Source organism: Equus caballus, chromosome 19, assembly GCF_041296265.1.
Source record: "Equus caballus isolate H_3958 breed thoroughbred chromosome 19, TB-T2T, whole genome shotgun sequence".
NCBI classification, from domain to species: domain Eukaryota; kingdom Metazoa; phylum Chordata; class Mammalia; order Perissodactyla; family Equidae; genus Equus; species Equus caballus.
In genome coordinates, this window is record NC_091702.1 from 17,666,786 (window position 1) to 17,679,585 (window position 12,800).

General features: G+C 37.5%; 1 protein-coding gene across 1 annotated transcript in view; it reads right to left on the minus strand.

Annotated features, from left to right (window-relative positions):
* ZBBX (zinc finger B-box domain containing) overlaps nt 1–12,416 on the minus strand; it is a 140,029-nt gene extending 127,613 nt beyond the window's left edge. The window contains exons 1-2 of the mRNA XM_070242533.1: nt 12,306–12,416; nt 4,135–4,319 (exon numbers count right to left, since the gene is read on the minus strand). The gene's annotated coding sequence lies outside the window, so the exon portion shown is untranslated. The remainder of the gene's footprint in view (nt 1–4,134; nt 4,320–12,305) is intronic.
* Between the last annotated feature and the right edge of the window lie 384 nt (nt 12,417–12,800).

Sequence of the window (12,800 nt, forward strand, 5' to 3'; positions counted from 1 at the left end):
AGAAAAGTAGCCTGATACCATGGAAAGATCATTGAGTAAGGAATCCTGAGATATGAATTTGAATCTTAATTCCATATGTAGTAGGTGAGTACAAAAGTGGCAGGTTCTTAACATCCATGAGTTTCACATTTGTAAAATATCAATAAAAGTGCAAACTTTACCAGGTTGTGATGAGATTTGCAAAAGAGCACGTAATAAAAATACCATATAAACTGTGAAGTGTTTTGAAAATTACGGTAACCTTGTTTCTAATGACACATTCTCACTTCCAAGTCACTATCCAAAACATCACTTGCTGTATAAACTGTGCATATGAATTGAGGGCTGAGAATCTGTCAAAATAGTCATCAATGATCAATTAAATTAATACTGAACACCTTCTCTGCTCTCAGTGCAATGCTAATTCAGAAAGAGTCATTAAAGATGTGTTTCTTGTAGTCTGGGTGATTACAATAGAATTATAGAATATTGGAGTTGAAAGATACCTTACGAGTGTGTTTCTTCATCATAAGACTCACTTAGGGTACTTGTTGTACACTGAATTTCCTGGCCCCACATCATATTTACTGAATCAGAAGCTCCAAGAAGCCTGAGAATCTGTATTCTATAATATAGGCAAGGATATTGTTATGATCCAAAATAACCTGGGAAACTGTCTCTAAGCCACCTTTTTCCAAACTCCTACACAATGTAAGTATCACTCAGACAATATCCTTTAACATTAGTTAAGCTCATATTTTCAAAGGGTAATATATTCTGTTATTGGTATTTCAGTCAATAAAGAGTTGGGAAGACAAAGTTGTGTACACGAAATAGCAGCAAGCACTATAATTGGTGAGCTTTGTAATGATATGCCCTGATATTACGCACTGAATACCTTTGTTCAAAGTAACATTGACAAAGAGATACATAAAATTACCCAATTCCAGGTTAATATTTAGTCTGGATAGCATAACATATCAATGTGCTTTCATAATAAATATTGAGAGATAGTAAGTTTTTACTTTCTTATTTTTATGACAGTATCAATTAACCTACACGTGGCATTTTTAAAGGACACACCACACTGATGGAGACACCATGGAAAGACATGATAACGATTACACGCTGGTTTCGTCCATTTGCCTGTGTCCTTGAACTTCCTTGGAGCAGACACCGTGACTCTTTTTCCTTTGTGCCCCTCTGCTCTGGCACAGAGAAAGATCCACACCTCCTTTCCCAACTCTAGAGTGTAAAACACCGATTGGGGTCATGTTAAAGAGGTTTTGAAAGGGCTAAAAGGTCAACACCTTGCTTTGTGTGATCCTGCCTTCTCCCTTCTCTTCCACTCAGTACAGGCTGGGCTGAGGAGAGCGCCAGGGCCTGCTCCCTTACCAGGACCCTGTCATCCTTCTCATCTTTCCTTTCCCACATGGTTAGAAAGTTGAGATATATTGGCCTGGCCTGAGGCTCACCCAGGATGCAGCTTAAGCCAGCTTTACCTTATGAAGGCACATACTTTCTTTTCTTTATCTTTCTCTTTGATTTTGGCCCATTTTGCCTTTTTGTCTATACATATCATAAGTTACAAAGTTGAAAGAGCTAACGCAAGAGTACAAAATTAAGAGAGAAAGCCATGTGGCCTCCTTTGGTTTGAGGGTTTGGCTTATTTGGTATATAAGGAGCCTTCTGCGTGGTTCACCCTCCCTTCTGGAGTCCTACTATAAGCCTTGAGTCCAAACCTCAGTTAAAATAAGGAGTTCCTTTGTTTTGCTTTTCCTTTTTCATATCTTACTCTCAGGGATCCCTTGAGAAGGAAGATAGCTACCATGGCAGGATTTCTGAATTCCTTGTTTTCCTGGCAAAATTCCTTCTTAATAGAGCCCAAAGTAATCCATGCAAAAATACAGTTCCTAAATATATTCAAGCCAATGTGCGTATTCTGGGCCTGTCCGCCCTCGGATCCTCTTCACTTTCTACTCTCCACTGTCTTGCAGTGAAACTGACACTGCAGGATGCATTTCTCTGGCTCTATGTCAGCTGCTCCCAACTAGGTTCTGTTGTTGAATGTATAAATGACTGATGACGGAAACGAAGTCTGTCTGCATGTTTGTAATCCACGGTGATTGAAAGAACCAGGACTACCATGGTGCACATCTCCAGGGGATGACACTCACTCTGAGGTGTACCTGAACAGCGTGTAATGGAATTGTGCAGAATGTAGCTTTTGTGGTCATTTTCAATGAATGAGGTGGAAGGCTGTTAGCACTGGCAGAGACAGAAATGAGAGGAAGAAAAGAGTTTTAAAGTTGATAATCTTATAGGCAGAGTGAAGTAGTGGAAAGAACACTGCATTAAAATTGGAAAAACTGGAATCGTTAATATAGAGGTGATAGAGGGAGGTCATCACAATAAACAAAATCACAGAGGGAGGAAGTATGTATCAAAATATAACAGAGATAAAGTTGAACTTAGAGCAAGGCTTACTGGCCAGAATTGGCAGGAGAAGATAAGTGAAAGAAATGCAGAAGTGGGAGAGATGAATCATCTGATGCAATGCTTTGAAAGCCAAGGAAGGGAAAAAAGACCAGATTTGTTCTAACGGGCAGAGAGAATAGGAATGTTCAGACAATGAAAGATGAATGCAGTACCTGGACAGTGACTGTTAGAGAGAGAGGTAAAGTGACTGTTCGGGAGAGACCAGCTGCTTGGCTGTGGAGCAAATTCCCTGTTACAAATCCTTTTGCTCTATAAAGTATAATTGCTATTAAGTTCCATGGATTTGTGATTGAGAGCAACGACAATATTTAGATTTACCCAAAACAATGGGTCTTAAACTTTAGGGTGCATAAATATCACCTGGGGACTTGTTAAAATTCCTGGGGCCAGCCCAGTGGTGTAGAGGTTAAGTTCAGATGCTCTGCTTCTGTGGCCCACGGTTCACAGGTTCAGATCCAGGGCACAGACCCAGCACTGCCCATCAAACCATGCTGTGTTGGCATCTCACATAAAATAGAAGAAGATTGGCAACAGGTGTTAGCTTAGGGCCAATCTTCCTCACACACACACAAAAAATGCCAATCCCTATGACCCATCTCATGAGATCCTGATTATTTAGGACTTCCGCCAGTCTACTCATTCAGTGCCAGTCAAAGTGTGCTTTGAGGACCAGTACAATTTTGCAAACTGTTACCAGACCTGGAAGAAAGAAGTACAGATGAGAGTAAGGGACTAGAAATTTTCTGAACAATCTGACATTGCTGCAACATCCAAGCCCCGTGATTAGTGGACCTGTCTCATTGTACAGAGCATAGAGGAAAATTTCAGTCCTCCACAGAGAAAGAGGGAAAAAAAGACCTTCATCACACACAGCACACCCTTTAAGAAGCCCTGATCTAGATAATTCTGATGCAAATAGTCCATGAACGAAATTTTGAAGAAATACGCTGTTGAGACTTTACACGAGAATCTTAATTCGGTCATATTTGAAATGTATTTTATTTGAATAGCAAAGAAATGTTATTTATATATAAAATTATTTATTTTTGTGTCAAAGTGACATCCAAATGGACTTGTACACAATTTCAAATAAGTGGATAAAATTGGGGTTCACAAACCTAGAGATTTTTGTTTTATTTTTATATCTAGATTTGACCTATTTTTAAGAAGTAGCAGCCCCTCTTGTTTTGCTGAAACTAGTCATGAATACCTGTGCACGTTATAAATATTTCTGGTTATCAATGAGAGTATATAAATGACAAAGTCTTTTCAAAATAAACACAATGATGATGATACACTGATGTTTTAAAGATTTGTCAACAAATATTTTAATTGGAAAAAATTACATTAGCAATTTTTCTTGTCTTTTTCTTCCTTAAGAGCAAAAGGTGACGAAGACTGAGATATAGCAAAATCACATGAGGGAATTTAGATCTATCACCATTTGTCTCTGCTTTTCACAGGACTTAAATAAAATCTCACTACAATGTCAGATCTAGTTGTTGTTATTGGAGAGGAAAAGCCAGGGAGAAAGGCACTGTGCTCTGGTCTCACATGGTGAGCATGGCACTGCTTACCTTTTTCTTTTCCTTTCCTAAACACTAAATCTCTCAGAATCTCATTTATAAACACGAAGAATTCAGCTCAGCTACTCACCTGCAGAACTAATGAGAAATTAGTTAAGCACAGAGAGTCTTGGTGGTAAATATCTGGCTGTTTTCCACAAACGTCTTCTCCTCCATCTCACTTGTCTTCCCTGGTTCCAACTCCTGCATTTTTCAGGTTTTTTTCAGCCACCAATTGAATTGCTAAGTTTCATTTGAATAAGGAAGAGCACCACCCTAGGTTTGCAAAGAGATACAAGTCGCCTCATAAATACTGTATAGATGGTCCATGATGCTCTTTTGAAAATAAATAAATTACTCCCCGTCCCATTCCAACACGCACACACACACACACACACGCACAATTTTTCTTTTCCATGTTATGAGAAAAATGATAAGATATGTGTTATTTCCTTACTTTATCTTCCCTGAAATGCTGCCTAGTCTCACATATTAATATTTCATTCCCAAATGTAACATGTCAAAGTGGAGAGTTGTGTTGACCAGCGAGCAGTCAGAGGGTAAGAAATTTCCCTGCTTCCAGGAAAACTATTGTTAGTACAGCAGACAATAAATAAAAGGGAAAGGCAGGAGGGAGGCTTTTACGCTCAGAGAAATGCAGACGATGACAAAACTTATAAGGCTAAGAAAAAACAAATCATTTTTAAGAGAACTTTCACTCCAAATGGCTTTGCCTTTCAAAAGGAAAAATGCTCTACTGAATCAGCAGTATTTGGGGGAAAAATATCTTATGTGGTTTTCAAAATACTAAACTCAAACTCACTGGCAAAAAAAAAAAAAAGTTATGTTTGTATGTAAAATTAGAACGAGTTTAAGCTCAGCAAATTGCAGACGAGGAAAATAAAGCAGAGGTGTTGGAGAGAAAAGAAACAAATCATGTTTAGGTTGGTAGCATCCCGATGTACAAGAGAAAAATCCATCTAGTTGGTAGCGTACTCATTTCATCCTGGTACTTTGTTTCATGAATGTGCTACAAGAAGGGGAAAAAAATGAATGAGTTCTAACTCTTGTTTAGTAGTAGAGCTGTTCAGTCAAGCAAGATAATGGCTAATCAGTCTCTGTAATGAAAAACTGATTTATGGGCTCTAAAATTCTTCATTTTGTTTATGTTTCAGAAATGTGTGTCTATGACGGGATGTCTTACTGCTTTTTTTCCTTTTCAATGTTTTATCACACAAAAAGGTATGACTTGACTATAAGTGTGAGATGCAAATTTATTATCTTGAAATGTCAGATATACTATTGTCAGTCTACAACAAACATAAAAGGAGTAAGATCCTCTGCAGGATTGGATAACATAGTCAATAATATGCTTTTACCATGGAAATTACAAAATCTCTGATCCTTCAGAAAAATATTCAGTCTGGCTTATTATGAACTTTAAAATTGCGAGCCATAAATTGTGACATGTGTGTTGTATTAGCTAGAAAATATTTTCTATACCTAATTAATTTACTATGTAATCTGTGTAAATCAAGTATATAAAGATTTAATGAGTGTTCATTGTCACTACTGGTTGGTATTTACCACTAACTCTTCTCTTCTTTTGTCTAAAGAATAGTAATAGCACATTAAAGAATGATTAATTTTGAATATCTGGTATTTGCAAGCTTTAAGCAAAATTTTTGGACATGTGAGACACCAGAAATAAATGTAAATAGGCAAGGTATTACCACAGGCCAATGTGGCTTCATTCAAGACTTTGTACAAGAGTAGCTAACTAAGAGCAGTTATGAAACTGATGAGAATGAGCGAATCTCAGGTATAAGAAAAAGTAGTTTATAGCTATAATCCAAGCAAAAGCTAAAGCTGCTTGAAAGTTTTATTGAATCACCACAGCTATTGTTCATTCATTCACTTACTCATTCACTCTCTCATTTGATAAATATTTTGTGACTACTTCACAGCAACAAATAGTTTGTTAATACCACAATAATAATTGCTGTTTATAGAGTGCCAATTATGTGTCAGGCATTTAACATAAGAAGTTTCAGAAAAATTAGGAAACTTACTAAAGATTTCAGAACTACTAAGTACAAACCCAGTCCATTTAAACCCCTGTCCATCAGAAACTGAAGTAGGGGCCAGCCCTGTGGCCAAGTGGTTAAGTTCATGTGCTCTATTTCAGCAGCCTAGGGTTTGCCAGTTTGGACCCTGGCACTAACCTGCACACCACTCATTAAGCCATGCTGTGGCAGTGGCTCAGAGAGAAGAACAAGAATGACCTACAACTAGGGTATACAACTATGTACTGGGGCTTTGGGGAGAGAGGAAAAAAGAGGAATATAGGCAGCACATGTTAGCTCAAGGCCAATCTTCATCAACAGAAAAAAAGCATACTTTAAAAAAAAAAAGAACTGAAGCCAATGTTCTTTCAACCACACTCAGCTGCTTCTCTTCTACTATCTTCCATAGCTTTCACTCTGGTGCTGGAGGTGGGGAAATAATTCAAACTACCATAAAATGTGGTAAGTGCTCTGAAAGAGGATCAGGAAAGTCCAACTGAGAAGAGATAACTGAGCTAGATGTTGAAGTACAAGCTGGAGTTTTCCAGAGAAAGGAAAGGAAGGGAATTTCATGCGATGGGGAAAAAAACCCCAACATGTTCAAGGTCGTGGAGGCAATAGAAAATATGTTATATTCAACAAACAAATTATGTATCTCTTGTGAGACCAAATCTATGCTATTTGTTGGCATTAAATTAATAAACAAAAGGTGGTCCCCAGACTCAAACATTTTATTATTATAGAAGGATAATTCCTACAAACAATCAGGTACTCTAAAGTATCACAGATGATGTCATAGGATTGTATCCAGGAGCTGCAACAGAAGAATTAGTTTCAAAGAAGAAGTTCTGTCAAATAAAAGTCAAATAAAAAGACTTTTAAGAAGTAACATTTGAACAGAATCTCAAAAAATGCTTAGAAGTTCTCCAGGCACTTCCATTTCCAAGTAGGACATGGAATACCTTTGCTCTCATGAGAACACCAAAAAAAGTATAGATGATATAAAAATCATACTTGTATGTGGGACTGTCAAAGAACAAGAGAGACAAGAAACTTTTGATGAACCGATTTCCAGAGAGAGAAGCCCTGCATAAGAGACAGTGAGTCCTGAATGGTCTGGACACAGGGAGAGCAGAAGACTTCTCAATAGCCAGAAAGCTGCTCAAGGCTGCTTAACTGAGTGGAGACAAAGTCAATGGAGCTACTGGCAGTGGTGGAAATAGATGGGAAGTATTGGAGTCTGAAAGACCATCCAGTACCATAACAACTTACTCAACACAGCAATTCTGTCCACCCCACTCCAAATTTTCTGAAAAACATGGAAGTGAAGCCAGGACTGATAAGCAGAAAGAAATCATCCTGTGTGTCCCATCCCCCACACTCTCCCTATGCCTGAAATTGAGAAAGCCAAAGGGTTGTATGGAATCCCAAATCAAATCTGAAGTAGAACAAAGGGACTAGCCCTTCTTTAGGAAGTTGGACGTTGGGAGTTGGGTTGACCAGAAGGGAGCTGCAGCTCAGGCCCGGTCAAATGAACCCTTGCTGAAATCTGAATAATCACCTCCTCACTTGAGCCAATAGATGAGAGAAGAACTTGAAACTTTTCATGGAAAAAAACAGTATTATTCTTCAATTCTCACTTTTCTTCTATGTGTAATTTCCAGGATGCAATAATAAATTACAAAACCTGTTAAGAGGCAAGAGAAGGACTCATAACAAGGAAAAACATCAGCTGAAGCAGACCACTGATGATCCAGATACAAGAATTAACAGAAAAGGGGCCAGGCCCTGTGCCCAAGTGGTTCAGTTTGTGCACTCCGCCTTGGCAGCCCAGTTTGGGTCTTGGGCATGGACATGGCACTGCTCATCAGGCCATGCTGAGGCGGCATCCCACATAGCAGAGCCAGAAAGACCTACAACTAGAGTATACAACTAGCTACTGGGGAGCTTTGGGGAGAAGAAGAAGGATAAAAAAGAAGATTGGCAACAGATATTAGCTCAGGTTCCCATCTTTAAAAAAAAAGAATTAGAAAATAATTTAAAACATCTCAAATAAGGAAGAAAGGGAAGAATAGATGAACAGATGGGTAATTTCAGTGGAGAAATGAAAAATATAAGAAAAAACAGAGGGAAATTACATATCTAAAACAGAAGATATGAAAAAAATAGTTGGGTTTTACAGAGAAATCAACAAAATAATTAAATTTATGACCTTGAAGACAGGTCAAGAGAATTTATCCAAATTAAAGCATCGAGAGAAAAGACAAAAAATACAACAAACAGAGCATTAGTTGACCTGGGGAACAATATCAAGCAGTCAAATATCATGTAATCGGAATCCCAGAAGGATAGGAAAGAGAGACTGGTGCAGAAAAAAAAAAAACTTTCTTCTATACTTAAAAATATATAAAGCTACAAACTCAAGAAGCTCAGAGAATCTCAAGTGGAATAATTCATAGAAAATGCACCGAGCATATCATTGTCAAACTACTGAAATCCAAAGGTAAAGAGAAAAATCTTAAAAGGAGCCAAAGTAGAAAGTACATGACATGTGGAAAACTAACACTCTGTTTAAAAGAAATGCAAGCCAGAGCACAATGGATTGACACCTTTAAGGTGCAAAAGGAAAACAACCAAAAAATAATGTCAACTGAGAATCCTATACCCAGCAAAAGTAGCCTTCAAAAATGAAGGTGAATTATATACATTTTTAGATAAATGAATAAATAATAAATGAAAGCTTAGAGAGTTTGCTGCCATCTGAGCTGCACTACAAGAAATGCTAAAAGAAGTTCTTCAGTCTGAAGAAAAATGATATTTTTTGGAAATTTAGATTTGCAGGAAGAATTGAAGAATGTTGAAAATGGTAAATAAGGAGGTAAATATGCCTTTAATTATTTTCCCCCTCTAATTTCTTTGAAAGACATTTGACTATTTAAAGCAAAAGCAACATTTATATTATAGAGTTTATAACATGTAATAGTAATAGACATAAGAATAGCAAAAATGGTGAAATGAAGATAAATGGAACTATAATTTGATGAACTTCCTACATTATATGTGAAGAAGAATAAAAGTAATTCAAGATAGAATATGATAGGTTCAAGGTGCATACTTGAGTCCCTATAGCAACTACTTAAAAAGTAAAATAAAAAAGATAAAATCAAAATCTAACGGGTTAGGTAAAATAGAATACTACAAGGTAGTAGATTAATTTAAAACAAAACAGGAAAGTAAGATGAAAGGAAAAACAGAGGAAACAAATGGAAAATAAAAATAAGATGCTAAGCTTCAATCAAACCTTTTCAATAGTTACATTAAATACAAATGGAATACACATGCCAAAGAAAAAGTGATATTGCCAGAGAAGATTAAAAACAATTACTGATAGCAATTACTAATAGTTAAAAAAACAATTGCTAATACTATAATATGCTCTGTGTAAGAACTGTATTTCAAATGCAACATGGATAGATTGAAAGTAAAATGATGGAAAATGATATACCATGCAAACCCCAAACTGAAGAGACTTAGTGTGGCTATATTAATACCCAACAATGTAGACTCCAAAGTATGGAGTATAACCAGAGATAAAGAGGGATTTTCATAAAGATAAATAGGCAAATTTATCAAAGAGATCTCATTTTTCTAAATGTGCATGCTTCCAATAATGGAGCTTAAAAGTAAGTGAAGCAAAACTCTACAGAAACAAAATATAGATATATCCATAGAAGACTTCAACACTCTTGCAAGGAAAAATGAACAAATTTACAATTGCGGTAGGAGATTTCCACATCCTTTTGTCAATGATTAATAGAACAAGTTTTTAATATGAAAATAATATGGCTCAATTTGCATTTTTTGCTCTGGTGGAATTGTCAAGGAAGTAATGAAGAAGAGAGAGAATAAAAGAGAAAAAGAGAGACAGGGAGAATGACTATTAATTAGCAGTTATTACAGTAATTGAGTGAGAGATGGTGATGGCCTGAATCAATGAAGAAATTGTATGTGGGGGCCACAAGGTAATAAACTGGAGAAATACTACTTGATTTCTAAAATTAATAGAAACTGGTCCCTTATTGGATGTTTGGTGCGATAGGGAGGCGTCAATAGGGAGACATCTAGAATCTTCAAGGGTTTTTGCTAGAAGACTGGATGAATGCTTTTCATCTAGAGAAGTGAAGAAGGAGAATTACTTCTAAGAAGAAAGGCAATGAGTTCGCTTTTGAGATGTCTATGAGACATTGTTGAAAATATCCCGTAGGCAAGTGAATATGTGGGTCTGCAGGATAGGAAAGACAGATTAGAGACAGTTGCAATGACTGAAGTCATCAGAATGGTTGAATTTACCCAGTGAGACAGGTAGAAGCCAAATACAGCACCCTTGATCTCTGTCATACAAAGGGTAGATACAGGAAGAGGAACCTATGATGGGGACAAAGAAGGAAACAATGGGATGATAACCAGAAAAAGTATGTCACAAAAATCAAGGAGAGAGACGAATTTAAGAAAAGGATAGTGTCCAAGATACCTAAATGCTGCAAGAGAGTAAAGACTAAAGCACATTCATTGCATTTGGAGAAGAGAAAATTTCTCCCAACTAACAGAATAGCTTTCAAGCAGAGGTGGCATTGGATTGAATTGAAGACTGAACGAGAGATGAAGGTGAAGAAAAGCTAATATAGGCTATTCTTTCAGGGATCTTGACTTTTAAACTGTATAGAAACTCCTGACCTGAAATTAGCAATCGGAGAAGGCATTCCTAATGAGTTGGTGTCACCAATAATTAAAAAGCCTACTATGAACCATAAGAAAGATGTAGTAGGCACTTTCTTCAACTTAAGCAACCAATAGACTCTTCCCACTGGAGAGATTATCATAGCTTCTTTTACATTATGTCGATTTTCAACCAAAGGGACACCTTCAGAGATAATTAGCCCTTAATAACATGTTTTTATCAGCAGCACTCTCTGTATGAAGGGTCTAGGAAAGGCGTACATTTATAAAGAAATATGCAATAAACACTTAAATGCAATTTGGGCAAAAGCCTACTTATATTTTTCACTGCAAACAGTGGAAAGGTTTAACACAGCTTTCTTAGTAATTTATACAATGGAGACACTCTCCAGGGAACAAATGAGATTGAAGAGGCGTGTGGAAAAGATGTAAATGTTAGGGAAATCTACAGTATAGTCCCATAAATAAGAAGTTTCTCCTTAGGATAATCCTCGGTTTGAGCACCACGGGTACATCTAGGAAAATGTCTTGCAGTTCAGATTTCACTGCTGATTACTGAGCTGTCTCAGTTCTCTACAAGGATCTCTAGGAGTGAAGGTGAAGAGAGTAGGAAGGCCTATGAGGAGTGGCAGCAAAGAGCCAAATCCTAACTTTACTCATGAAAAGAAGGAAAGGAACAGAAATTGTGCAAGGTGGAAAAATTTTGATTTTGTACTTAGGACTGAGCATTTGAAATTAAGACTCTAACTCAAAATATCTGTTTTCTCCTAGTAGTTCTTGAATGGCCTGACTGCCTACCGACACAAGAGTGGGGAGGTCAGGTTGTTTTTTGGGATGCTTCACGCCGTCTACCACTAAGATTGCCTTCCTGCCTCCTTGCTCCCCTCTCAGCCCTGTGTTTTACAAGTGGCCACAAAGTCAATGTTTGCTTGGTCTGCTGGGTGGCGCCAGATCATCACATAACTGCAGAATCCCAAAAGCATGGAGCATTTTGAAAACCTTAAATGAATAAGTATAAATATATGCCTATGACCCCCACTGTATATTTTAAGTTTCTCTAACAAAATTCAAAAGATACCAGAAAGAAAAAAAAAGTATGGAATCTCTCAAGTGTAAATACATTAATTTAAAGAGATCTTTTCCGATATTAATGCTAAAGCATTTGTATATATAGAAATACCCAAAGGTAATGTCCATACTTCTATGATTTTTCTAATAAGAGAACCAATAACGGTGCAATATGGATTGCAAAAATTGAATATTTGTGTACTATAATTACTGATGTGCTCGCAGACAGCTCTGGGAAGATCTTGACCTTGACCTAATACCAGCTCAGTGTGACATCTCCCCTGTGCCCCAAGGTGATCCTACATAGTACCCCCAAGTTCATCTTTGGCTACCACATTGTCCTCCAAGCTTATCTTAGGCAACTACAGTCTCATCTCCGTACCCAACTCACCATCAGGCCCAACTAGCCTGCAGAGTGCTTATTCACTCTTTCCCATTAAAAATATTCCTGCTTTGGGGGTTAGCCCAGTGGCGTAGTGGTTAAGTTCAGTTGCTGCACTTCAGTGGCCCAGGGTTCACAGGCCCGGATCCCAGCGCAGACCTAGCACACCTCATAAAGCCACACTGTGGCGACATCCCACATACAAAATAGAGGAAGATTGGCCCAGATGTTAGGTCAGAGACAATCTTCCTCAAGCAAAAACTAGAAGATTGGCAACAGGTGGTAGCTCAGGGCCAATCTTCCTCACCAAAAAAGAAAGAAAAAATCCCTGTTCTATGTCCCATAGCTTCAAGATTTTGCTAAAGAAATAGCTACTTTATTGAATGGACTATGCAGAAAATGCTGAAGTTTTGAATGATTCTGTGGTGGGTACTGCTAGTTGTCTATCAAAATCCATACTTCTATTCTTCCATAGTGATAGAGTTCAAACTGGGTATGTGACCA